Source organism: Corvus kubaryi, unplaced genomic scaffold, assembly GCF_017639235.1.
Source record: "Corvus kubaryi isolate FWS band 111438036 unplaced genomic scaffold, C.kubaryi_AGA036_p1.0 132, whole genome shotgun sequence".
Classification (NCBI taxonomy): Eukaryota; Metazoa; Chordata; class Aves; order Passeriformes; family Corvidae; genus Corvus; species Corvus kubaryi.
The window spans coordinates 10228826-10256132 of record NW_024580666.1 but is presented as its reverse complement, the minus strand read 5'-3'; the positions used below and the strand labels follow the sequence as shown (position 1 = coordinate 10256132).

The window sequence follows — 27307 nt, the reverse complement described above, 5'->3', positions numbered from 1 at the left end:
TCAATAAAATCAACATACAGTATTTACCAGCAGAGTATAAACACTGCACATGGCTATAGAAAAATAGCTGCTTGCAGCACTTTTTACTTGATTTGTCCCTGGGGTTTGCATAAAGGTATTTGCAGAATATTAAAATGACCTCCCTAGACCACAGAAGTATGGTATAAATGAGAATTATTTTGATTGATTAACTAATTACCCCAAAGTACTGTAGTTTATAGTTTGCATATTAACAGGCATGTTATTAGGTGGTGGAGAGAATTAAACTACTATAAATACATCATATGGAGTAAGTGTGCAGTTAGATTTTTTTTTCCAAAAATATTTTTTGAAAGTCTTATTATTTTTGTTTGCCATGTATGTTTCATGCTTTGGAAAGACAAGGATGTTTCTTTCTTTATTTGCTTATTACAGTGTTTACCCCTTTTGCTTTTGACTCTTCTGGGTTTTTTCTACTTGACTTGCATTTTTTTTATGTCTGTGGCAGTAGTCTGATAAGTGATGCAGTCCATGGGCTTCTCTTAATATGAATGCATGGATGGAGTGCTACTGCTGCAGTTTCCCACAGCTCTATGGTAGCTCTGTGTTAAAAGTCTTTTCCTTGGGCCAAGTCTCAGTTCTCCTGGCGAAGGTGACTATTTTAGCACTAGTGTCTGTGATGCAAAGCAAGTGTGGGAGTCAGGAATTTTATTGTTGTCTTCATTATGGTATAGATCTAAATTAGGGATAAGTGACTAGATCAGGTATTATTCACTCCAATTCTCCTTTTAACAAACAAAGACTTCTTAAAGTTGTGAGATATTTGGAAGTATTGAATCAGGGGGATGGGAAGCAGGAGAATTAGTTTGTTAGGAACAATGCATCCAGCTTGGTCAGCATACCAGGGCAGGAAGAAAAGATAAGAGACCGCTGATAAGGGCAGAGGGAGTCTCAGACAGACATCCTGCGCTCAACCCAAAACTAGCCCAAACCAGTCTCGAAGCTTAAACCCAGGCCAGGGGTACAAAAGAGCATGCGTAGGGAAGAAAGGTGAAAAGTTCAGGATGATGAAGACTCCTGACTTCATCAAAAAGACCCTCGGAAGACCCCTACCAAAGCCACCAAACCACACTGCGCAAGCGCAACGTGGATGTAAATGACTTTTGGGTTCATTATAATACGAAGCGAGGCTGGGCGGGGCTAGGTGATGAATATGTATAGGCGTGTTGCTAAACTTAATGAATATGGAACTTGTAACCCGATAAATACCGAGCTGAATGCAGCTGTCGGCACGCATGATTTTGGAGGAGCGATCCCCCGTGCATCCCAGCGCTGGAAATAAACATACCTACTTTACTACTTCTTTAGTAGTGGAGTTCTGTCTGCTCTTCAGTATCAGATAGCTTTTTTTAGTCAATACATTCTATGCACTTGGAGAATAGAAGGCACTTGATATACCAGGAGACAAATGACTGCTAAAGAAGCTTTTTGCAGCTGAAATTTTGACTTCTTGATATCTATGGAGTGGCTGATTTTGTAGTCATATTTTTTGTTATGGATTTCTAAGTCGTAAAAATACTCATATATTTTTAGAAATCTTGCTTTGAACAGCTAGTGGAAATTAAACTCCAAAACTTTTGAGATCAATACACTAAAGACCACCTATCCTTAGAAATAAAATTAAGAGAGACCCTGAAGGTATTTTAACCCTCAGACAAACACTGAAAATGCTACTGACCTGGAAACCAACAGTAGAAATAGATAAGTATTCTTTTATTTCTGTTGTGTACACGTAATAGCTGTTATTTGTAAGTGTAGCTGCATACAATATTCAGACTAATGTAAAGTTTTCAGACTTTTTAAAATTGAAGATGGTGTCTACAAATACTGTTCTTGAATGCTGTCTTCTTTTAAAGCAGAATATTGTCATTTATTTAATGAAATCACTCAAAGTAGAGTCATTTTAAATGACACATGTTGAATAGATTATTTTTATTTTATTGTTACTTGGCATCTATATTTGGTATTTGGAAAGCTAAATGTACATTTACCATGGTTAAAATAATTTGATGTGATGGTGCACTAAAACATAATTTCTTTTCCTCTCATGTTCACTTGCACTTGTGTTATGTAAAATCAATTAAGAAAAAAAAATAAATAACATAATCATTCTTTAGTCTGTGTTAAACAGAGGTTAAGATTAAATACAATGCTTTGGAAAACCATTTATTTCAAATTTCACAAGGTCAGATGGCAGAAACTCTTCAGTGATAAACTAATATGAAAAGGATGTTTTACTTACAGGACTATATCTGTAACTCCAAACATAAGGGAAAGAAGTATAATGTAGGACTTCATCTCAGTATGTTTTTACAAATAGGAAAACTAAATCAAGGTACCTGATTAAGCCTGGGGAACCAGATTAATTATTTTGAAGAACAAATCAAGCTCCATCAGCTGCAAGAAAAGGTGAATGTTAGTCAGTTTAAGACCTGCACAAATGCATTTTCCTACTAGCTAGCTCTTCAACACCACCCAGTGCCTAACCCTGAATATGCATTTCTTTGTGATGCACAGTGCAAACTGTGAAATGTCAGCCAAAACTATAATGGCACATTAGCCATGGAGCTCAGCAAATTACTTGTGGTCAGAGTACCGCTGTAATTTAAGTCTTGTAGTGGCTACATGGAATATATTTTGGATTTGAAACATATGTTAGCTAGCCTGAATTCCCTGAGCAGCATCATCATGTTGTTAGTGCCCCACAAGCCTCATTTATTTTGCTTGTGTGTCCTCATGAAAACATGTCATGTGGACATCCTGTTGCTCCAAAAGTATTTAAGGCCTGTTCAACTCACAAGTATTAAACCCTTAAAGAATTCCTTGCTTTATAAATCAAAAGGTTTCTTACATTTTAGATAGCTTTACAGTATAGGTGGGCAGAATACTCATTCAGTGATCAGTGGCAATATGGTTTTGAGTTACTTCTTTCTGAAACTGCTGGCATAAAACAGAAGCAAGAACTGAAAATCCTCTGTTTTATCCAGAAGCTCAGTCCTAAAATCATAATCCTTGTAAATATGTTTCTTTACAAGAGACTTCGGAAAAAAATATTATTAAAAGATGAAGTTTGTCATTGTACGATTCTATACTGGTGCTTGGAGAAGCCCCTGCGCATAATTAACACCACTGATAGGAGGGCAACTGCTGTTGTGCAACCAGTGTTTTGATTTGTCATGATTATTCCTTCTCAGAGAATATTTAGGGTAAAATATTAGACTTGGTGCAGCTTATGCCTATTGTGTAGTAAACTTCAACTATCTTATCTTCAACGGAGCACCTGTGCTTTGAGAGTAAAAAATATTTATATTCATTCACAAGTTATGCTATGCTGGGGTTTTTTTTCACCCACTTAGTGTACTTTTACACCTCTACCAGATTTCGGAGATTTTGCCAGAAGTCTTGAACAACGCAAATATTTCTGAGTTTTGGATTTTTTTTCTGTGGAATAATAACAAGTTTTTCCATTCTTTCCTAAATCTAATTTTATAAGAGACTTAATGCAGATCAACACCCCACTGAGCAATACTTTACTCACTAAGTGTCTAATAAGTTTTTTGCTAAGTTGCTGAATTGGGAAAAACAAGAACTCAATCTCCATAAATTGACCTTTTAGCTTCAGCTGAGCAGCTCTCTACTGAATAATAATTGTAAATAAATAAGCCTAAACAAAATGACAACAAGCATAAGCAAGCCAGTGAACAGGAGGGTTGAGCTGTTCAATGAAGCAAAATGTAAGCTAAAGCCAATGTTGAGACCGAGGCGGGGGGACTGATGTCCTCACCAGCAAGGGTGCAGTCTGGCAGGACTCATGAGAGGAGACAAGCTCGGGTAACAGCCCTGTGGTGCCCGTGTGAATCCACAGTGACAAAGCAGGTCCAAGTCAAAGCCTCTAAGTCGTATCAACAAGGCCGGAATCAGCAAGATAAGGGAACAAAGCACAGGAATACCCATGGCACAGAACAGGGAAAGGACAAGGCTGATGGCTGCAGAGCCTCTTGGTGTATTCAAGACCTCAACAAAAGCCAAACCTAACTTTTAGTGAGCCAAATTCATATTCAGGTTTTCTAGTGATACATGAAAAAGTGAGAGACATGAAGAGGAGAAGGGCAAATATTTGCTTTGGCACAGCACATTCCACTTATGGTGAGTATTAATAAAAAAATCAAGAAAGCTGATTTCCCAGAAATGTCAGTTCTTGTGCAACTTTTTTTTTACACAAAGACCAGGTGGTGCAACATATGTGCATGATGTGTGAGTTCCATCTCCTCCTCCTTTACAGAATTTCCAAGGCTACATTTCCTACCTCCTAGTCTGTTCCCTGGCGTGTCCTACAAAATCAGAAAAGGTATTTAATGGTGTTAGATGATCTGATGTTGACAGCATGAGATCAAGCAACTTAACCTGTTCCTCTAACCTCCCTGATTTATGAATTCTGTACTCATATGAGAAAAATAATAATTTCCTGAGCCTTAGAAAACCCCCACCACTTTAAAAGATTGCTTAGTAGCCATGGCCATTCCAGTTAGATTCCTTTATTCATCCAAGAAGCTTTGGTGTTCTCATAGGCAACGCCCTTCCAGAGGCATAAATGAAAGCTCCAGCTAACAAACCAGGGCCCCTAATTTTAACTTGCAGGATAGTATTTCTTCCAGAAAATGCTAGCAAACAAAAAGGTATCATATCATCAACCTCTGGTTTTGTGCAGAACTCTCTGATAAAGGAAATTGAGAGTTAAGCAGAAAAAATAATAAAAAAAATTTAATTATTCACTCACTGTGGTTTATTGGAATGACTTAGAGATGTTGCAGCATTCTATGAATGTTAAATACATATAGAAGTCTATTCAGTAAATAAGACTTGGTATTTTTTATTAGTCTAATCTTCCTAAATAAAGGTATTTAAACCTAAATATAGGAGAAAACGGTCTGATTTATTACCACAGAGTCTGCTCCTTATTTATTTTAGTAGAAAATGCTGATGTCATAAAACATGGTATTTGACACATATGATTAATACAGTCCAAGTCTTGTAATAAATCATTGCAATTTTGACAGGAATACCTAATCTCATATATTACAGAACATCTGACTTTTTTTTTTTTTGTATATTTTACTAAGTAACCCTTTCCCTGGACATGTAGTAGAAGAACATGCTCTTACATGGTATTCATGTTTCCCTATTAATTCAGCATCTAACACAATTCCAGACCATTGAATTTGATGAACAATGACAAAACAGAATCATTGATGACTTCACAGGGAAAAAAATCTACTTTGCCCACAGCAGTTCTCCTTATTTCTGTGGACAAATTTTCCCTTTTCCTTAGTCAACAAATAGTGTCACCAACATTTAACTCTTTAAGGAAAAATGCAGATTAGCCTTTATTATTGAGGGCATAATCCTTTTCAATTTTAAGTTTCATTTTAAATCAATATGTATGTCTCTAACAGATTAGTTATATCAGCAGCTTTTTGAACTGACAATTTTTTAAATTATCTCTTAGTGCTCTTATTGCTGGAAGGATCAATGAAATTTTACTAAGATTCAATATATATTTGATGTATCAATCTAAGATTAAATTATATTCAATTCAAAAAGTTATTTTTAATAAAATCTGGTCATAAATGAACTAGATATATAGTTAATTTTCTTAAATTATAAAATTCACTATTAATGTACTCCTTTGGGTGAAAATTTTTCCTGGAGTTAACTCCATTTCAAGTTAGAACTGTCACTGATCACATCATATAGTGTTTGCCATCTACTAAGGAATCTGAAACCACTGAGTCAATCACACATTTTTAACAATGAGAGTGGATCCCACAGGGTGTTTTAATACAGTGACTACCAGCTACAGACAGATGTAACTCTTCTTCCCAGATGTAAAGGTCTGCCTGTGTACTTACTGCAATACTAGGTCTGAAAGATATGTAAATAAGCAAAATTATTCTAAGTGTAAATTCAGGAACAGACAGAAGTGATTTCACTACTATCCTTAGGAAGCAAACGATATTTGGTTTTTTTATGTCACCTACAGATAGATCTTCATGATCTCCATTCCAAATGCATGTGAAACACAGAAATATCACATAGACACTAATTTTGAAGTATTGAAAAAAAATCACAAAATTTTAAACTGCAAGTTCACCAAGCATTTCTACAGACATTTACCAAGGCACATTTTCTTTTCATACCTAATCTAACTTTGGCATGTTGCCCAGTCTTTTTTCCTCCTCTTCCCCTGTATCATCTATCTTCATGCAGCTTCCCAGAAGGATGAGTTGGTTCAGCTCACTGATGACAGAAAGTACACTTCTCAGCATGTGGGAGGGAAGAGAGGATTAATTTTCTATCAAGCGAATGTTTCAGTCAACTCATCCTGTGGGCTCAAGCTTGCAAGGGAAAGGATTACAAGTGTGTACATGGTAAACAGGACCTTTCAGCAGATGACTTCAGCTGCAGTGAAAGACTGTCCTTGTCACTCTGCAGTTGGGAGCCCAAGAACATGGGTAAGATTACTTGGAAAATCTTCAACAGACATCGAATGGCCAAGCAGTTTATTCATGTATCATTCTTCTAAAAGACACACTTCTTAGTGAAAGGCATTATAGATTTTGCTATTGCTTGTTTTTGTGGTTTAGTTATATGGGATTAGATGGGGATCATGAGTAAGTCTAAAAGTATTTTCATGGCTGTGCTGAGCCAGACTAGAGATCACTCTAGTACTAGCCCTATATACTGTTTGACAGTATATGAGGAACAGACACTTAAATAAAGCCATACAATAAAACTTACTACTTTGTCATACCATTCCAGAAATCAGGAGAAAAGGACCTTTTAGAGCTGTAGCTCCCATTACATCTTTATTAACAGGCAATTACATCAATTTGTTTAAAGCATTTATATGTTATCCTTTCCAAATTAAAATACTATATATTTAGTAGGAGTTTACTACAAATAGTGCTTTGCATTATTGCACAAAATTAGAAAGTCTTCTGGCTCTTCTCATTCATCTTCCAAACTCTGATCTTAGGTAATTTATAAACATGTTAAACTGCAGAGACTTCCGTAATAAAAAAACAAGAAGGAAAAAAGAAAGAAAGAAAAGAGAAAATGTGGTCGGTCAGTATCTGTGTCATCTCTCTGTTCTGCATGAGTGCTCAATTTTACAAGTTCTATTTCCTGACCTCAGCTTCATTAAACTAGAATCTTATTTTCAAGGCCCAGATAAGCTTCAGGTGTGATCCAAATACTTATTAACCTGTAACTCAAACTGGGTTTAGGGACCTGTCTTAACCATTTTCAGTGATTTCTTCTCTAAAACCAAAAAAGGGGGAGATCTTAATTTGGAAGTTGGAAGAAAAATGAAGACCCTTAATCATCAGGAGTGTCTAACTTTTAGTCAATTTTTTAAAATTTTTTCTGCTAAATTGTAGGTAAGAAAGAGACTGGGAGCCAAGGAAGTGAATGAGAGAATGAAACAACCATTTCTTTGAGACAGCAGCTATTATTTCTTTGTAGCTAAATTTGATTTTTGTTTCTCATATAGCTAACATAGCTAATATTAGAGCTCTTGATCTTTTTTTCTTTCTGGCAGAGCGTGATGCTTATATGCCAAATGAAGATGAAGTGTTTCAATTTTATCATGAGGTATGCCAGGCAAAGTCAACTCAAAATAAAGGAACAAAATTAAATTCTTCATACATAAAGGTACAATGGAAACATGTTTTTTAATTTGGTGTTCTGGGTAATTCAGAGGCTAAAAAATAACTTTTATAGAACTACTATAAAAAATCTGTTAAATTGCTCAAAGTGGTTTCTGTGCTTCTAAAGTACAAAATTTCTGGACCATTTAACCTGGCGTCTGGCATGTTCTCACAGTGTCTCTCAAAGCTGCAGTTAAAGAACTGTAAGTTTTCATACTGGAAACAGTTGTTTCTCTGTAAATCAGAGAGTGATTTAAAACTAAATGCTTCTAAGGATAGTCTGGCTTAATTTATATGGCTTTGGAAGTGTTCCAGCTTAGGCTAAGAAAAGAGTAATATTTCTGATGCTGGTCATTTTGGCTATATAGTGTGTACCATGCTATAAAAATCATCTGCTTAAAGAAGATCTTAACATTTCCAAGCTTATTTCCTGGGTAAAACTACCAAAATAGTTTTAAACATAATAAATCACACTCTCTGTCACCCATTGATATCTGCAATCTACAGCATGTTTAAAGTACAGCATATATGTGAAAATTCTCTCCTCTTCATAGCTAATATAAAAGGCAGTATCATATTAACAGTAGGTTGGTCACATCAAGATTATTTGTTTCTAGGGATATCTGAAAGCACTGAGCATTCTGGGAGATGGAAACATGTATGCAATAAAAGCAGATACGAATGAACATAAATCCCTGGTTGGACTCTTTTTTCTATAATTTGCATCCGAGTTGAATCTAACTGCTTCTTCATGTTTTATGGAAGAGAAAATGTGCTGACATGAATGACAATTCATGGGAATGCAACCTGCCTGACTTGTAGGTCCATGAAAGTGTTGGCTGCCTTCTGTGACTGTAAATTTCACCACTGGCCTCTGATAGAAGGCCAGTCTGAGAGGGACTGTTCCATCAGTCTTCCCATCAGTTTCTTCTTCAGATGCAGGTTCTATTCACTTTTGTATAAAAGGCTGTTTGTGTAAGGGTTTTGACTTTTCTTGTATGGAATTTCAGACATACCTAAGGAGTATAAATTCAGCTCTTGAACCACTCTTGCGAAAGTCACAAATAATAAATAAATAAGGCTAAAATGCATCCTTTATTCTAGAAAATTGGCAGTGAAGCATTAGGTTTAAAATAAGGTGTTTGCATATGTTCTATGTGTCATACTGCCTGCTATTATGGGGATCTGGTATAATTGGTAACAAAACTAATAATTTCCAGCAGTCAAGAAATTGACTGCTGGAAAAAAGTCAAGGCCTTTTGATACTAAATGCATAATGGATTAAGTTTGCCTATGCTTCCTTGTGGTATAAAATTTTTTTAAGTGGGTATAATGTTTGACTTTTATTTCTTAGGCTTTGTTTTACAAGTAACAAGCAATGATTTATATTTCTTGCAGTTATTTGCCACATATCAGACAGCAAACAATTTCACTTATCTTTCTTTACATCAGCAAGAAATGGACTAGCCTAAACCAAGGTTTTTTATTGGAATGTGAAAGACAGATGGGAGATGAGGAAGACAAAGTTGGACCTTATCCAGTTTTTTATTGCAAGTCATGAGTAAGTATTGTCTGAATGTTAAAGAAATCACTAAATCAGAATGTAAGCATAGGAGTTTTCCCCTTTTCCGGAGTTAGATCATTAAATAAGAAATCCTCCCTTAATTCTGATCCTCCAATGTATTGTAATCCTTTCAAGACATTAAATATTGCTGGATTAATGGTGGTTAGTGTAAAGCTTTGCTACAAAAGCACATTTTTGTTAAGCAGTAGTAATAATTTCCACTTGGAATTCAGATGCAGGTAATTGAAAAGCCAATATGTACCTTCTAACAGAAAATGCGTGACAATACACTATTTTAAAATTCGCTTTTCTTGTTTCTCAAAGCATTCTATAGCCATCCCCATACTTTTGTACCTTATAGTTAAATGATTCATGATTGCAAGATGCTTTACAGAAAAGTATATTGTTCATTTTCCTATTTCCAGAGTCTCCCCATTGTCTTAGTGTACAAAAGTAAAAGCTATATAAAGAGTATACAGAAGAAAAAGCTTTTTTTTTTGCTTATTTTTGCAAAAGTAAAACTTGCTTTTGCTATTCCCTGTTTATTTACCACTGGTTCAGTTTACCATTCTTGCTTTCATCTTTCAACTTTTAGCCTGCAGACCCAATTTTCTGTTGTTGTCTCTCATTTTTCCCTTTCCTGTGAGCACTGACAATTTGTAGTCAAAATTAGGAATTAAAAAATTTGCAGTGTATCTGTTTCAGTTTTCCTGAGTATGTGATTAATTTGATTTGACATTCAGTTCAACATTTACTTCCCACACATTCTATTTCAATATTATTTTCAGTCTTTTTTTCCAAAATTAAACCTAAAACTTATCTTTTACCCCAAATTACTATATTTTTATCATTCAGATGCAAGGGATAAATATTATAATGCAAAGATATTTTTCGCATTTTCTGACTAATCAAGAGTCAATATAAAGTGAAAATAGCAAATTAATTATTTTTTGTTACAAATCTGTTTGAGAAAAATACTTTAAAACACAGGAAAAAATGTAGTCTTGGATTTAAGTTTTGGGTTCATGTGGGTAGATTTTGATAACACTGAGAGTGGCAGGTGTGGCTTCTGTGAAAAGACACCAGAAGCTGCCCACATGCTGGGCAGAATCAATTCCAGCTGGCTCCTAGAACCATGCCTTGCTGGCCAAAGTTGAGTCTCTCAGCGACACTGATAGCATCTCTGTGATAATATATCTAAGATGGGGTAAAAAATGTCTGTACAAAACAGCTGGGAGTGAGAATATGTGAGAGAAGCAGCCCTAGAGACACCAAGGTCAGTGAAGAAGGAGGGGGAGGAGGTGCACAGATTCCCTTACAGTGGGGGGCTCAGGCCGTCGTGAGGAAGGCTGTCCCCCTGCAGCCCATGCAGGGCCAAGGTGAAGCAGATACCCCCACCTGCAGTACCTGCAGGATCCTACACTGGGTCAGTCTGTTCCTGTAGGATTGTACCCCGTGGAAAGGACCCATTCTGGAGCAGTTCTTGAAGAACTGCAGCCTGAGTGTGATGAGGAAGAAGAGTCATAGATGCATTGTTAGGAACTCACAACCCCTGTTCCCATTCCCCAGCACTGCTCAGGAGGTAGAAGAGACAGAGTGAAGCTGAGCTTGGAAAGAAGGGAGGGGTGGGGAAAAGGTGCTTTTAATTTAGTTTTACTTCTCACCACCCTATTTTTTGCAATTACTTGAAATAAAATACATTACTATCCCTAACTCAAGTCTGTTCTGTCCTTGATGGCATTTGGTAAGTCGTCTCCCTCTCCTTATCTTCATCCACAAGCTTTTAATGATACTTTTTTCCTCTGCCTTTTTGATGGATGGGGACAGGTAAAACAGCTGTGTAGGCACCTGGCATCCAGCCAAGGTCAATACAGCCCATATATGAAAATAGATATAAGCAATGCCTTCAACTTTAAGGACCCTTAGGAAATTTAGAAGAACTCTCTCTCAATCTCTCTCTAATTTCCAGGTGAAAACCTTTCTAGCAGAAATCTCTTAACTGAAGTTTTCATTGTAAGAAAATAAATTACAATGGAAAATATTGTGAGTTTCTCAATCTTTCTAGCACAGAGAAATAAAAAATTAAGTTGATGATTTAAGAAGCTTGTTTTCCTACAGTATCTAAGCTAGGTATGTAATTTTAGATTCCATAAAAGCTCCTCTTCCAGGTGCTCATTAATGTATGAAGCCGTAACTGAGTGTCCCTGATTGTACTTATTTCAAGACAAGAGTCAGTGGAACATAGGAGTTAAATATTCGCATGTTACTGGAAAAATCCTTTAAAAACTTTGTGGCCTGATGTATATGTTTTAGGTTTGCTGATAAATTTTGTTCAGTTCCATGACTTATCTGCAACTCTTTTTTTTTTCTTAATCTGATTATTTTCTTTAAAAGTTTTGCAGTCAGTGTTCAATACTGAGACAATGTTAGGATTTAACATAATCTGATCTCTGTGACAGCACATTCATTAAGCTGGTTTCCACATAACACACAGAATTGTTGAATAGTGTGGTCATAATTATGTGGAAAAGATGATTCATACCCTGAGAGGTAAGAACATTTACTTACAGGAATAAAATCACACTAAAAAACTACAACAACATATAAATGCCCCACCCAATAAATATCTGTTAAATCTGCAGTTTTTAAACTTACAAGAATGTTTGCTCCTAATTTTCCTCTAGCGATAGATTGCAAATAACTTTCTGCATTTTTAGTTATTTCTTGAATGACTCTTCATATATTCCTACAAATCTAGAAAAAATTACTGTGCTTCTCAAACATAGTATCATCCTATACTGGTCCACTATAGAAAAGTGCATTTTTGGAACAATATGATGGAAGGAATACAAGGCCTTCTTGTGGTGATCTCTTTATCCATTGCTTTCCCTATTCTGCATTGTTCTCCCCCCGCCCCCCGTTTCCCTGCCCCTAGTTCTGGCCACTCCCTCGGGCTCTTCCTATTGGTTCCTGTACCCCAACCCTGCCCAGGTACCGCCCCTGAGCCCCTGAGAAAACCCCCCCTGCGCCGGGACCACAGGGTCTCTCTGCCTCTCGGGGATCATGGGGACGAGATGTGATTAAAGTCCTCTCAAACCCTCATGGGAGGCCCTTCTCTGCCTGCTTTGCCATCACTGGTTGTAGCGCTGCTAGCTGCCGGAGCAAGAACCGCGGGGCCGTCCGAAATGGACTACGGGAGTGCAACCATGGTCGCACTGCCCTAAGCAGCCCCGCTGAGCTCGCAGGAAAGCTGCAGCCTGCTAAGCTGAATCTTGCGACTACAACACTTTCTGAAATTTCTACTGTAACCTGTTGTAACAGTGTTGGACAAGATGGACAGAATGGTAACTAGAGGGAAACACAAGCAGCAACTCTGCAAGAGTACAACAGAACAACAGACATGTCTTACTGTGTCAGATCATCCATTTGTCGATCTTCAACATTTGCAATAGGAAAAACAAAGCTGGAAGATACTTTTTGCCAAGCCCTTTCTCTGGCTCATTCCCATCATACACTCCTATTATCAACAAATGTTGTTACAGAAATATTAGAGGATACACCCCTGAAGATGAAAAATTATAATTTATTATAATTATTTTGTTTATTGAAAATGGTAACAAAATTACTTTTTAAAACTTATGTAAAAGCTCTTTTATCCCTAGGTCCAGAAACTGCTTTTAACAAAGTAGAACAAGACTGGTCCTTTTGTGGGGTGTATCTTGTCAAACACCAGTTAAACAACCATGATATAATGCACAACATAGTAACATTGTCAGACAGCTAAAAAGGAACTGGACAGAAATTGAAATAAACATTCCCAGCCCATATTTCACTCAATCAAGTTCAGACTATCAGACTGATCCTGTAACACGCATTAGCAAATCACAGTTTTCTCAGATATATTTTTTTCTGTTTGTAATTTGTTCATGAATCACTGACATGGCATCTTTCCTTCTGAGCTGTGATTGTTACATTAAAACAGGCAATACTTTTCATATGTATGCCTAAGTCGTATCCACATTTAATTTCTATTACATTTTGTCAGTATAATAAATGTCCCTGATGTTTACAGAAAACTAATCCTGAAGATCTTCATGTATATTGGAGTCAATGGAAAGATGATTTTTGAAGGAAGGAACAGTGATTTAGCGATAGTTCTAACTGAGAAGATACCCAGTAAGGTTTTCTCAGAAGAAGAAAATAATTTAGAAGCTTTTACTCCATAGAATAAATAAAAATGTCAGACTTAGATGTCAGAATAAATTATTGGCCAAAGCAGATGCAGATCCAAACATATAACCTAGTAGGAACAGAAAAACAGGACTATTTATTTTTTAAAATATGTTTATTCACTTACTTAAGTATGCCATTTACTATAGTTCTGTTATTGCCTTCCTGCATGGTTACTAGCAGTTTTTCAAATTAATGTTATCTGTGAAATTTTCAAAGCAAATATGTTGGATAAGCCTTCAATTCCTGCTGAGCACAGACCAACTAATGTGACATTGCCTGGAGGTAAAAGCATCATTGTTCTGCATGCTTTCGGATATGGCTCTGCTTTCTTTATTTAATCCAAGGTCATTATTTTCAAACCACAGCATGTTCTCATGAAGATCAAATATTTTCCCAAGAAGGAATAATGGCAGCATGGTACACTAGAAATTAAAAAGTTAAATGTCATATAAAACATTGATCAAAGGACAGAAATGTTGTTAAAAGAGGAAATTATATTTTTATTTAAAAGATTGAGCTGTTTACACAGGGGAACAGATAATGGTGAGATACATTTTAGAACTAGGGAAAAATTATTTGTTTCTTTAGTATCAAAAAAGATTTCATTTTTCTGTTGCTGTTTGCTTTTCTTTAGTTTGCATGCCACGCCCTATTCTTCTCTCCCAGGAAAAGACATTTAAATGGTTTATGTTGAAACATCTCGATGTTGGAAGATAAGCTTGATGCTTAATATATAAATATTTGTATCAGTATTATTCTGAGGTTAAAAATTTAGGTTATGTTGTTGGATAAAATGCCAGTTCCTTAGCAAATAATTGCTGCAAAATAGAAGGCTGAAAATAAAATATAAGTACATCATGTTCCCTGTTTTATGCTAACATATTTATCCATTTCTTAACTGATCTTGAGAAAAAGAAAATGAATTTTCATTCTGAATGATGAGTACTCTTCAGAAGAGTAAAAGATTATAAGAAGGAAAGTGGGTGTTAAGTGAAGTAGGATGAAATGAGCACACGAAGACTGAAGGTAAATAAGGAGTTTTACAGGAATCTAAAAAAGGCATTGGGAGATCAAATGCAAATATTTCCTGTCCTTCTGAGACAGGGAACTGTCCTGATTTTGGCATCCTGTAATTACTATGTAATTTCAAGTACTTGCTTACACCAGTGTGTAACACATTCCAATATTTCCATTACCGATGCTGTGGTGATTTGTTAATGATTACTTAGTTCAGACCTGCAGATTCCTGCATCAGCCTTGTTGGATAAAATACAACCATAGAAATAAACAATGAATAATGGCTTATTTCTGAACTTGTGTGCTGGTTTACCTTGAGTTTTGCTGTAAACCTTGCATAGGTCACCGAGCTATGAATATCTATGTTCGACCATCTGAGAGCCTCCTGTATTACTCAATTCACCCACAAAAGTCTGAAAATCAAACCAGTGATACTGCTCTAGTTTTGAATCCTCTGTATCCATCCAGATAAGCACATCAGAGATAGTTTAGATGCATTTGGTGTGGGTTTAATGCCTATGTGCATCCTTGGTCACCTGTAACAATGCCATCTCTTCAATCTACCTTAAAATCCTTTGTGGTAATATGATCAAAGACTATGCACTGATAATATATGCACAGACTCTTAAAGCCATCTAAAGGTCACAGCTATGCCAGCAGATAAGGCCTAAGTCAAAGATTCAATACATTTTTCATACATGCATTTCTCAATGCAAACATTTCTAATAATGATCATCCCAATTAAAAGTGTATGCATCTAATTGAGGCTCCAAAAGAGCTTTTCTGTGTGAAGTGTTTTCACATGCCTTTTTTCTTCTTGTCCCAAAGCACATACGTTCAAAGAGATTTAGCAGGTGAAAGAGTGGGGGTTTGGTGGTTTTTTTAAAGAATAAAATATTAAACATAAAATATCGGCATCACAGTGGTGTAAAATGCGATTATTCCATTTTTGCTTTGCAACATTTTGCTCTTGTGAAGTAAAAATGCTAGGAAAACATTATCATATTGAATATTTTAATTTTTAATTTTTCATCTAATTATGAAGTAGAAGAGATTTTTTTTTTAATATTCCTTTGGCATTGAGTATTTTGCATAATTACATTCCTAGTAGCTTCCAAGAATCTACTCTTTTGTGGCAAATAATGGAATGCAGGAAGGTAATTTCTGTCAGATGCCTGTTCTTTTGAAATAGTGATTTTCGTCACCCTGGAATCTAATTTGAACCATTCTGAAATTACAATTATGGTGAACAGTATTAGGATTTTTTGATTCCTGACACTAATGCTGTTATCTTTATGGACTCTCTTGTCTAATCTAAAATACTTCAGTGTTAGGCATACAATTAAATATAAATATCACTGTATTTGAGTAATTACCTATTTAATTTTTTTTAAAAATGGCACCAAATCCTATTATGAACCACCAAGTGCATTATAAATTATCCTTATTTTTTCTTCCTTTTTAATAGTTATTGAAATGAGATGATGCTGGTGGGGGTTAAACTAGCAAATTCCCAGGGTTGAAGCAGTATTACTAATGTCTTGAATCATAAATGTTAAATTACTTGATATAAATTGACAAGAAAGTCGATTAATGCATTAATTACCAATACTGTGAATCTTAATTAAGTGATCTAGAATTAAATTTGTACTGTAGCAAACCACTTGCATTACAAATAAAGAACCAATGTATACATAGAGATAAGTAACTCTGAGGAGAAAAACATGGAGCTGCACATCTTCTCATTTTAAAACCAAGAGAAAATTAAACCTTTGTAGATATTCCTTCAATGAGTAAGAAATTGTACTGTGAGAAACATTAATCTGTAAATAAATTTCTATAATAAGAAAATAAGAAATTATGCAGGAATTAACAGGATAGCTGTCAGATCAAAGGTTCTGTCTGACTCTGAAAGAGGACAAATTCCACCGATTCTAACAATTTTTTTCAGACTCCAGTATTTTCAGAACTCCATGTGATTTCCATATTTTTCCTCATGAATGATCTGTATCTCTTATCTTATAGGAAAACTTAGAGTAAAATTACCATGAGCTATATATGTTCCCTTGAGCACTAGTTTCCCAGTCATACACTTACTTTATTCCTAAATTGGTAGGAAGGTATCTCAGAGGTAACTATGTTCCTAAAGTATCAATTAATCACAGAATTAATCAATTAGCATACAGAAAGAGGAGAAGGGGAATAGAGGCTTCAAATTATCAGGAGACAGAGAGTATAGGATTCATATATATCTTTATCATTAAAGTTATGAAAACAGATATTCGGCAGGTCCTTGGTTCTAAATGGCTTCTGAGGAACAGAAACCATGAATGAATGAACTGGAGAAGCAAAAAAGGAAAAGAGCATGGCAGTGAATATGCATGAAAATGCAATAGGAGAAAAAGGGAAAAGAGTTTGAGAGGTAGAGAAGCAAAAGGGGGAGGAAAAGATCCTTGTGTTAGAGAAAGGAGAAAGAGCTGTGAAGGCAAATCATACAAGAGAAACTGAAGTTGATATTAGGAAGTTCTACTAAGAATAAAATACACATCTTGTAACTAGAATAACAATAAACCACCGAAAAACTCAGTGCCAGTGAAAAACGGCATAGTTAACATACACGGATGTGGTTATGGATGAGATGCCATTCTTTTCAAGTATGATATGAAGATAGATTAGCATTTAATACGAACAAGTATGATGAAGCTCTGAATTTCTTTTAAACAATTATAAAACCTGTTACTAGCACTGGCTGGAGCACATCCTGCCTTTTGCCATGCTGTCTTACAGGCTGGCTGCTGTACTGGAGTTATCCATCCTGGCTGCCTTATGCCTGTGTGGAGACAGGACATGCCTTACATCAAACTCAGTATTGAGCTTGCATGTCATTAATTATTTTTCCTTTACCACCCTACCTTTTTTTTCCTTATGTTTTCCCTTCGTACTATAAATCCCAGGTTCATCAAAAACATTGGCTGGAACAGCACTCAGTTTAACAGGAACTGAGAATTTACTCAAGCAAATCTCTTAATTCATTTCTCTTAGCTATACCAGATTATACACTATAATAATTCTGGGACAGATTTCCAAAGGTGTTTGTGTATTTGATTTCCATTCAAATAGTTAAATCTATAGAATTTAAGTATCAAAATATTTTTCAAAATGTATTCTTTGTTCATATTTTATAAGATTCCAATTTACCTTCCCCTCTCCATACAACCGGCTGTCCCTGCCCCACAGAAAAATCTACAAAATTAAACCAAAAAACAAACAAAAAACAGTGATTCACATATGTTGAGCTCTTGAGAAGCAAGAAATCTAGGTCCAATAAAATGATCATAAAATCAAGAAAGTATTTCCTATTTCCTTCATACAAGAAGATCAATATTCATCATATGTTTGCATAAAGTCAAATGCCTTATTAATTTTTTCTTTACTCATACATGTATGTTTCTATTTAGCTTTCTTCATCTCACTCATAGGGACAAACAGTAGGAAAAAAGTGACCTTGCTCTTGCAAACACACAGTAGGGGAGGCCTTGTGTTTTCAGCTGTTTGATAGATGAAAGATGATCTAGGGTGAAAAACCTTTTAATATTTCCTTGTGGTGACAAGAATTTATTCTGGGCTCTGTGGCTTAACTCCGTCTATGAGACAGTCAGATGCCAGAGTTTCTGAACAGCCCAACTTTGACTTGACAGTATCTAGATTTACACTTCTTTTATGTAATTTTAAAGTATATTATTAAAAATGCTTAAAAACTTTGAAGTAGAAATTTTGAAACGTCAGATTTTTTTAATTACTGAACAATGCCATTCTTAGCACCATCATACTTTAGAGGCACAACAATGTTGATTTTTCTGTTATTTAATAGGACTGGGATGAAATTTTGAAATTCTGCCTGACAACAGGAAAAAAAAGGATGGAGACAAGAGAAGAGAAAAAAAAGAAAAGAAAAAATAAAAGAAACGAAAAAAGAAAAGAAAAGAAAAGAAAAGAAAAGAAAAGAAAAGAAAAGAAAAGAGAAAACAGAGGAAAGAAAATTGTTTTGTGCTTTATAATTTTCAGCCTCTACACAGGTAGCTGAAACATACAAGAAAGAATTATATCAACAGATGTTTAAAAATACAGTATTATCAGTATGTCCAGAAGTATGTGTTATTATCATGTTGAGAATATAAATATATAAATCCTCCAAACGCTTCTATGCCTTTTGAATTCCCTATTGTGTTCTTGAAGACAGTGACCCAATTTATTAGGGGTTCTTCACCTCACTTTAATTTCAGAATACTCAATTAAAATTTGTAATTATCATCTTGACTGTCATAACTTTGATAACTTTGGAACAAGGAGTACAATTCACATCAAAAGGGATGAAATGCTGAGGTTTTCTTTTTTTTTCCTCCCCCTGCCCTTTGCTGTTGTGTGGTTTGAGTTCAGCAGTGAATGATTTTGAAATTTCTCAAGCATATAAAGGCATTATAAACAATGAACAAAAGAAAGGTCATTCCTTGTGGTTTCTGCTGATTTTTATTCATACAGTAACAAAAACAATTAGAGGCCTGCTGAGAAATATAAAACTATATCAAGGGGCACACCTTGAGGCATTATGAATCTAATGAGTAAAGCAAGTAATCACCACCATTTTAGTGTTTCAGCTCTAACAGGATCTTAGTGTGTGCTTGTTAATCAAATGAATTCTGAGACAACACCTTTTTGGGTGAAAAATGTTGGGGAACTGTCATGCTGTTAAAACACCTTAATAAGCAGGGTATCACTCTAAAAAGCTCTGGCTCCTGCCGTAAGGACTGCTCCCTCTGTCTCTTCCTCTTCTGTGCCTACCCCCACTCTTTCCACCAAGTCTGTGTTTTCCATGTGTGCAGTAGCAGATATGATCAATACTTCAGGCAAAACAAAATCTAAGTGTGCATATGAGAGGGAAGACTGAAGGTTGCATCTGTTCAGTCCTATACCTAATAGTGGGGAAGCTTTACCTCACTGCCTAGCTCTGAACTAGAGCTAAGATGTGCTGCCAAAGACATCTTTTGTTTGTTTGTTTGGTGTTTTTTGCTTTGATGAATATGAAATGGAATTAAGACAAACCAGAGTTTGATGGAGGCTCTCAGGAATATGAGATATGAAGCTATCTGCTACTAATTTGCCTCCAACCAAATGCTGCCTCTTCCATTTAACAGATACCCAATCCCACTCATGATTAAAAGCTTTGCCATAGAGTTGAGACTCTTTCTAGTTTTATTGAGACATGTTAAAATTCAATTTGTATTCAGTAATGAATAAAATACCAAGGATTATAAACAAGCCATTTCAAGTCCCTTTATTCCATTTTCTGAAGCTTCTAGGCTTTGAGAAAAAAAATCACCAAAAGACAATGAATTCAAGAGAGATAAATAATGAAAAAAAATCAAATTATTTTTCATTCTGCCACTATTCAGAACTATATTTTTTTTTTTTTATGAATGAAAGAAAAGTCAGTAATCGAGATAAGAATGTACCACACATTATAAGAGTTTTGCAGCAGTTTAGGTAACCAATACTATGTGGGCAAATATGGGCTAATTTACTACTTTCTTGAATAATTTTCTTCTGACTTTTTCTATTGGATAGTCTATTTTCCTTTCATTTTTAAACATGGATATAATGTATTAAAAGGATATTTAGACTATTTTGAAATACTAATGTTGATTTTCCTGTTTTTTTATTAGTGGCTTCCCATATCGACCAAATATGCCAGTTATGTGACAGTATGAACAGTATCAAATGGTACTTAGGCAGGTGAAGAAGTGAAGCAGCAGTAGAAGTTTGAACCCGTGCTGACTAGATGACTCAGAGTCTATTCCAGTTCTCTCTATAGGAGAATGGATCCCTGTTCTTATATTTCAATGTTCATAATATAATTTTTTCTTTCATTAACTGCACATGGATGCAATCAGATACCACCTTCAATTACGTCTATGGAAGAATTTCTCTGCTCGGACAAAGTTTGCGCTTTCAAAAGTGAACCGTCAGATTGACACAAAGCATTTGACTTCTTCACTTTACGGCACCTACTTAGTGCAATTAGTTGAACTGAGTTTAGCTCACTCTGTAACATTCCCTGAGAATTAGGAATCTAAGGACAGTATTACTCAGTTCAGGACTCCCTTTTATCCCATTATCCACTGAGTCCTTCATTTATTTCCTTTCTTTCTTGAGTTATTGTGTACCCAGATTTCTCACTTTCTATGGGAAATTTCTAATTATCTCATTAAGCATTTCATGAAGTAACACAGAGAAAGGTACTCTGTGGTGTGCTGGTTTTATTTGTAGAAGATGTCTCCATCTACATTTCAAGGTTGTTCCACTTAGCATTGGGAAATTAAATAAAGCATCATGGATATGAGAAGGTTAGGAAAAAAAAGCTGTGTAATCCAGAAAGTGGGATATTCACCTGAGTATGAAGGAAACTTTATTGCTTTGATATAATAATCTTTTCACCATTATACAGTGCATACATCAAGGCCAGAAGCTGTAAATAATTGTCTGCACAATCTTTCTCATTTGGATTGAAAATACCACTCTTTGCAGATTCTGACATCTAAGGCAAAGGGAAGAGAATTATCTACAAAAAGATAAACATCAAAATAAGAAATTGAAAAGTAATGTTTCATGTATTCCAAGTGAACACACTTTTTTCTCAACTCTGGGGCTGAAAGAGGGGACCTATTTTGAAGAACATAAATGATTAGGCATATTCCAAAAATTCCCATCAGTGCCATCCCAGGAAATTAAAAAGAAAAATCCAACAGGATGTAATCATAAGGCACATATAAGTGCTTCAAAAGGAACTGCCTCCAGTGACACAGGAAGATGGTGAAGCCTGATGATCAGTGATGAGAGAGAATAGCTGGTAGCTAGAATGAGGAAAGCACAGCAAGAGAAAAGCCAGACAGAAAAAGAGAGAGAAGCTTAATGAAGGTATGAAATGTAAAGGATGAACATTTTGGCAAGTCAGAGAGATGAAGTAAAGCATCAGGGCAAAAGAAGTGAAAGTGATCAAATGGATCATTTAACAAAGAAGCCAAAGAAAAGTGAGGGATGCTGAAGGAAGCAGAGAGATTGGAGATGAAATTAGAGAGGAAAGCTGAAATGTAGTGAGATGATTGGCAGGGACAGGACATGGCAACAGCTCTAAAGAAGAGAGAAGACTTCCTGCAAGTGCTGAAAATGAAAGGAGAATTGAGGGGGTTTGCAGGAAATGATGAGGGGAGTGTCCCAGTACCAACAACCTGATCTGGTCTACAGTGGGTAGGTGAAATGAAAAGATAAAATATTCCAGGTTTCCATAAATCAGAGGATTGTATGTTAGTAAAAGTGCTGTCAATGACAGTATTTCTGTTCAATTTTATTTTATATTTTATTTTAAGGATGGAGGAAATGTCTCAGAGAAAGGGAAAGGATAACAATAGAAATGGCCATAGAAATGACAAACCAGCTCATGCCGTAGTGAAGGTTCTGAGGATAGAAAAGTGTGATGGGAATAATAGGCATGCAGGATGGCACTTGTAAAGGAATATAATGTCAGAGAGCTGGCTGAAAAACACTGGGTGAGGGAATCTGGATTTGTACTTGTTTGAAAAGGAGAACAGAAAAAACTAAGTATCTTGAGTCTGTACAAATATAAAGGTGATGGGTATAGTACTACAGTGTGAGAAGATTACATGGTATACTTATTCTGAACATAGATGTGGATAAGGTGAAAGATGTACAAAAGTGCTGTGGAATAGGTAGACATTACTGCAGCATCCATGAGCCATCAAAAGCTTTAATGGAAAACAAAAAGATGACAGTTTATTTTTTTCCATGCTTCTGAAATGGGATTATTCTGGATCTCACCCACTGTGCTCAAAGAAGCAAAAGTGACTGGTTGTCCAACAACTGAGAAGGCATGGATGTTCTCTTAAGGCATATTAAACTTGCAAAATTAGTTGCAATGTTGAATGAGGTTGCCTTAGTTGTATGTCAGATGAATGAGGTTTCTGGATTCTAAAGCTGTTCTGACTGACTTAATTGTCGAGGTTAAAAACCTTCTTGTCTATGCGATTCTTTGCACTGAAGAGGTACCAAAGCAGCAGACATCATTGGGTAGGCATTTATGTGTCCTTTAATGAAATCTAAAAGCTTTCCGTCTCAGTTTGATCTACTTCCACATATTTTACCTGTGCTCAGTATTTCAAGTGTGCCAACACTTTGCCCTGTAACTGAAAGATGGATGTTTCCACTAAAAAGTTACATTCAAATACTGGCAATACAAAGCTCATATTTTTAACTGAACAATCAGGATTACAGATTGTCATGACTTTTCAGAAAGCTGGACATGTTATTAAAAATAACCAGAACTATACGAAATTGTCCCGGATCTGATTTACTATAGCAGGTGGAGTAGATAAACTCTAGAGGTCCTTTCCAGCCAAATTGTAATTCTATAGTTCTCAGGTATTGCTGTGAAAGAACACTTTGATTTGTGTGTGCAGAATAATCAGGCAACCCTTGAGTTTATTCTTAATAAGACATGATTTTCAGAAAAGAACTCTAGTTGATACATGTTTGAAGGATATAATTCAGATTCTGGACTTCAGATTTACGTAAAGAGTCAAGTTCTCTTCTTGTACCGAAGATGCAATCATTATGTTTACCCAGCATAAAACTCCCTGTATGGCAAATCAATGTGTTGTTCTATTGAATAAGTGCTGGATTCGGGATCTAAATGTCATCTAGTTAATAACATCTTTTCCCTCCTATACAATAGCAATTTTATTTTTAAATCTTAAGTTTATAAAGTGCATGCTTGGTTATGGACACATCACAGTAGGATGGCAACACTATTTTCTGCAGACATTTCTGTCATCCATAAATAGAGGACTATTGCATCACGCTACTTATTCTTGACTGTCACTTATTCCTATAAAACAACGTCAAAAGGACAAAAGCAAACTCTGAAGGTGTTGCAGAACTGTAGTACAGGGATTGAGCTCCATCTTGTGGAATAAAGAGAAGATTACAGCAGATTCCATTTTCTCCTTCAGAGAAATGATTGTGAAAGGCATAATTTAATTAATTTCCTGTTGAAAGTTTTCCTTGTTGAAGTTCTGAAAAGATAGGGAAAAAATTATCACGACATACATCACATTAATAAGATACATTAGTGTTAAAATTGTTGAGAGATAGAGCCATGGGACGTAATGTTTTGGTGAATATTTTCTTTAATACAAGAGATGACAGAAGCATTGTCAATTGAACTGTTAATATTTTTAAATATACACATAAATATTGGATTTTAGCACTCAGGCTTTTAGGTCCTTTAATAATTCACTTTACCTACTTGCTGAAAAAAAATTAAAATGTCACCTTCCAGTTATACTGTAGATGCATTGCACAACACTTATGAAAATACATGAATGTATTCTCAGATGAGCATACAGACACTCCTATAATAAGATTTTAGTAATCTGTTCAATTAAACTTTTCTGTTGAAGAATGTTAATGTTAGTATTAATGGCAGCTGAGGGAGAAAAATAGTCATTATGTGTTTATGGCACACAGTGTTAAACATAAAAAATGTTTTTGAGACTGAAGAAGATCCTCTTTGACTTTGAAAGAAATCCCACTGAAAGGCATTCAATGCTGTATTCTAAGTGCAGAATTTTTGCATATATAATCACTCATGCATACACATATACAACAGGAAAATTTAGACTGTATATTTTGTGCAGCTGTAAAGATGAGACCATCTGACATTGGGTTTTCTTAATTGGGCTAATCCAAAAGAAAAGGTCGGGGGGGGGGGTAATTTTTTTTAAAATCAGTCCACTAATATATAGGTATCAACACTGCACAAAAGTACTTTGCCAGTGTTTATATAAAGTGTCAAGCATACAAGTTTGTATGAGTTGTAGTGACTCAAACAAAATCTCTGTCTCTTTCCAGCTAAATACGTTTCCAAACCTGGCTTTTAAAATTATGTGCCAATTGAACTTTCAGAAAATCTCTCTCTGTGATTGTAACTTTAATTTTTACTGGTTCCTTTGAGAGCATTTAGGAATTTCAGTGAAACAAATGTTCCCAAAATTCTTACCTAGGTTCCAGATTTGTTCTTGTTTATGCTACATTTCTAAAATAAGGGCTGTCTTGCAGGCCATTGGGTGTCACTTGGGCTCATCACTTTTCATAGATTCATAGAATCATTAAGATGTGAAAGACTTCCAGATAATCAAGGCCAGCCTTTGACCTCATAGCACCATAGCCACTAAAATATTATGAAGTGCCACATCCACTGTTTTTTTAAACACTTGCAGGGATGGTGACTCCACCATTTCTCTGGGAGCCTGTTTCAATGTTTTATCACTCTTTCAGTGAAGAAATTCTTCCCAATACCCAACCTAAACCTCCTTCGGTGCAACTTGATGCCATTTCCCTTTGTAGCTCCCTAAGAAAAAAGCCACCACCACCTCACTACAGCCTCCTGGCAGGTATTTGTACAGAGCAATGTCTCTCTCCCGGGAGCCTCCTTTCTCCAGATTGAATGACCCCAGCTCCCTCAGCGACTCCTCATAGGCCTATGTTCCAGAACCTTCACCAGCCTTGTTGGTTTTCTCTGCAACTCTGTGATTCTGTGCCAAAGGACATAGATGTAACTTTGCAGTGTGTGTGAGAAGAGAATAAAGTAAAATAAAACTAAAATAAAATAAAGTAAAATAAAACTAAACTAAACTAAACTAAACTAAAATAAAACAGAATCCTAAGCCAAAAACTTGTAACTTCTTTTCTCCTCCTCCCTCTTTCCTTTATCTATGTGAGATAAGTGAAGACTGGCCAGTTTTGCAATTTTTGATAGAAGTGGTATCAGTCTCAAAAGGATTGCCAGCTTTACTGAAGACATGGTGAGAGTTTGGGAAATTTTTTTTTGTCCACAAATCTGCTTTGTGTATACTCCTTAAGTGAATAAAGAATAACAAAATACTACTACTACTACTCCTCCTAATAATAATAATAACAATTATCATTAAAGGAAACAATAAAAATTTGTACTAACAAAAGTTTCCCTTCAGGAACACTATTTATTTCATTCTTGCTGTGTAAATGCAAACTCTTCTCAACATCTTTGGAACAATTTACTTTTATAACACTTCCTTATGCAAGTATTAAAATTGATGCCTTTTTTATTTTTTGCCAAATTACCTCATGATATTCTGTCTGTGCTCTTAAAACTGCAAAGTGTCTCAAAGAGATTGCCTAAGGGGTAGATGAAACATAGGAAAACTGGTACCTGCCTCCCCAATTAAGTAGAAAATCTGTTATAGAGCTGGAGAGGACTGATGTTTGCAAACAACAGGTTTTTCTAAATGCAAGGGATTTTGCAATAAGTATATATGCTAAATGATAATCAAGTTTAGATTGACTTCTATTTTTCTGTATGTCCTTTTGAATTACCAAAATATGGGTAGGGATCTAATATTGATACCCAAATGAGACTGAAAAAGACTCTCAGTTTAGAGTTAGAAAGTGTACGTTGATTCCAGTGCCGGGCAGCTGTGCGGGATAATTCCCTGATACGCAGTGAGAAGATATAAGCAGATACAGAGCCTATTTATCGACAAAAGTTATGAATATCCAAAATAAAAATGCCTATTTATAACATTAACACCTCCCATTCTCTGCTTCATATGGAAATTAGCTTAAATGTCATTAAGCATGTGTAGTATGTTCTCTGAATTTATTCGATGGTCTTTTTATTAGGGGAGTGGGCTCATAAAATGAAGCATAAGTAGTCATCCTCTGTTTGACCTTTCTGCCTTCCTGGGTTTTGACAATACAATTACTTTTGGTGACCTTCCAGTCCTTCTTTGCGTGACTTTTGGATTGGTTCTCAGATGGGGAGGAACTTGACAATCGTTTAGTTCCCTAGACCTACTTATCAATGTTTCTGTTTCTCATTCTAAGCACAGCTGAACAAACATAAAAGTGACAGGTAATCAGTTATTTAGTAATCAGTTACTCGCGTCTTGATAACTCATTTCAGGTCCAGCTCTTCTTAACTAACTATTAACCTTTAATTGATTCTAGCCAAGCCTAAACTCACTTCTATTTTAACTAAATTCAGCGCAGCTAACCTTCTAACTAAATCTTTCTTTTTTTTTTTAAATTCTGTGTTTCACTTTATTAGACAAGTTTTGCCAAAATTTTTACAAAATTTTATGATCGTTTTCTACATTCTTTAATCTTTTTCCCAGATCATGTGAATAATAATATCTCTCTGAGATTTTTTCCACCTTTCTTTTTTTTCTTGGAGATAATTGTCCTTTAAAAACCCAGAGTAATTCTAGATGAATTGTGATGGAATATTTCTATTTCTGAACAATTTTATTATGGTATTCAATTTCTCAGTTGCTGCTCTTCGGTGCAGTGCCAATACAATACAATTAGATATAGTTCAGTTGATCAATGTCTAAATTAATTTTTTATTTATCTAGATGTCTTGACAAAAGGTCAGTGCATGAATTAAGTATTATAAGTAGAAATTACAGAAAATTAGAGGAAAATCTTCCTCCCAAGCCCCATAGTACAAGGAGTTTATGATCAGTGGGATTAATGAAGTGCCTCAAATAACCTGGAGAATCTCTGAGGTGTCATGTTTGTGATTCAGGAAGCTCTAAGGTTGCAGGTAGAAAAAACATTTTTCTCTACTCAGAGA

General features: G+C 35.5%; 1 long non-coding RNA gene across 4 annotated transcripts in view; it reads left to right on the top strand.

Annotated features, from left to right (window-relative positions):
* The window catches only part of LOC121666558, a 199701-nt gene that overhangs the window by 123300 nt on the left and 49094 nt on the right, over positions 1–27307 (top strand). The window contains exons 3-4 of one of the 4 annotated variants that reach the window (XR_006016692.1): positions 9147–9309; positions 18434–18471. The exons of 2 other annotated variants lie outside the window; for them this stretch is intronic. This is a non-coding gene — a long non-coding RNA (uncharacterized LOC121666558). Of the gene's footprint in view, positions 1–9146; positions 9310–11281; positions 12197–18433; positions 18472–27307 lie in introns of those variants that run through there. One more of the 4 variants, XR_006016694.1, reaches the window with a different exon arrangement.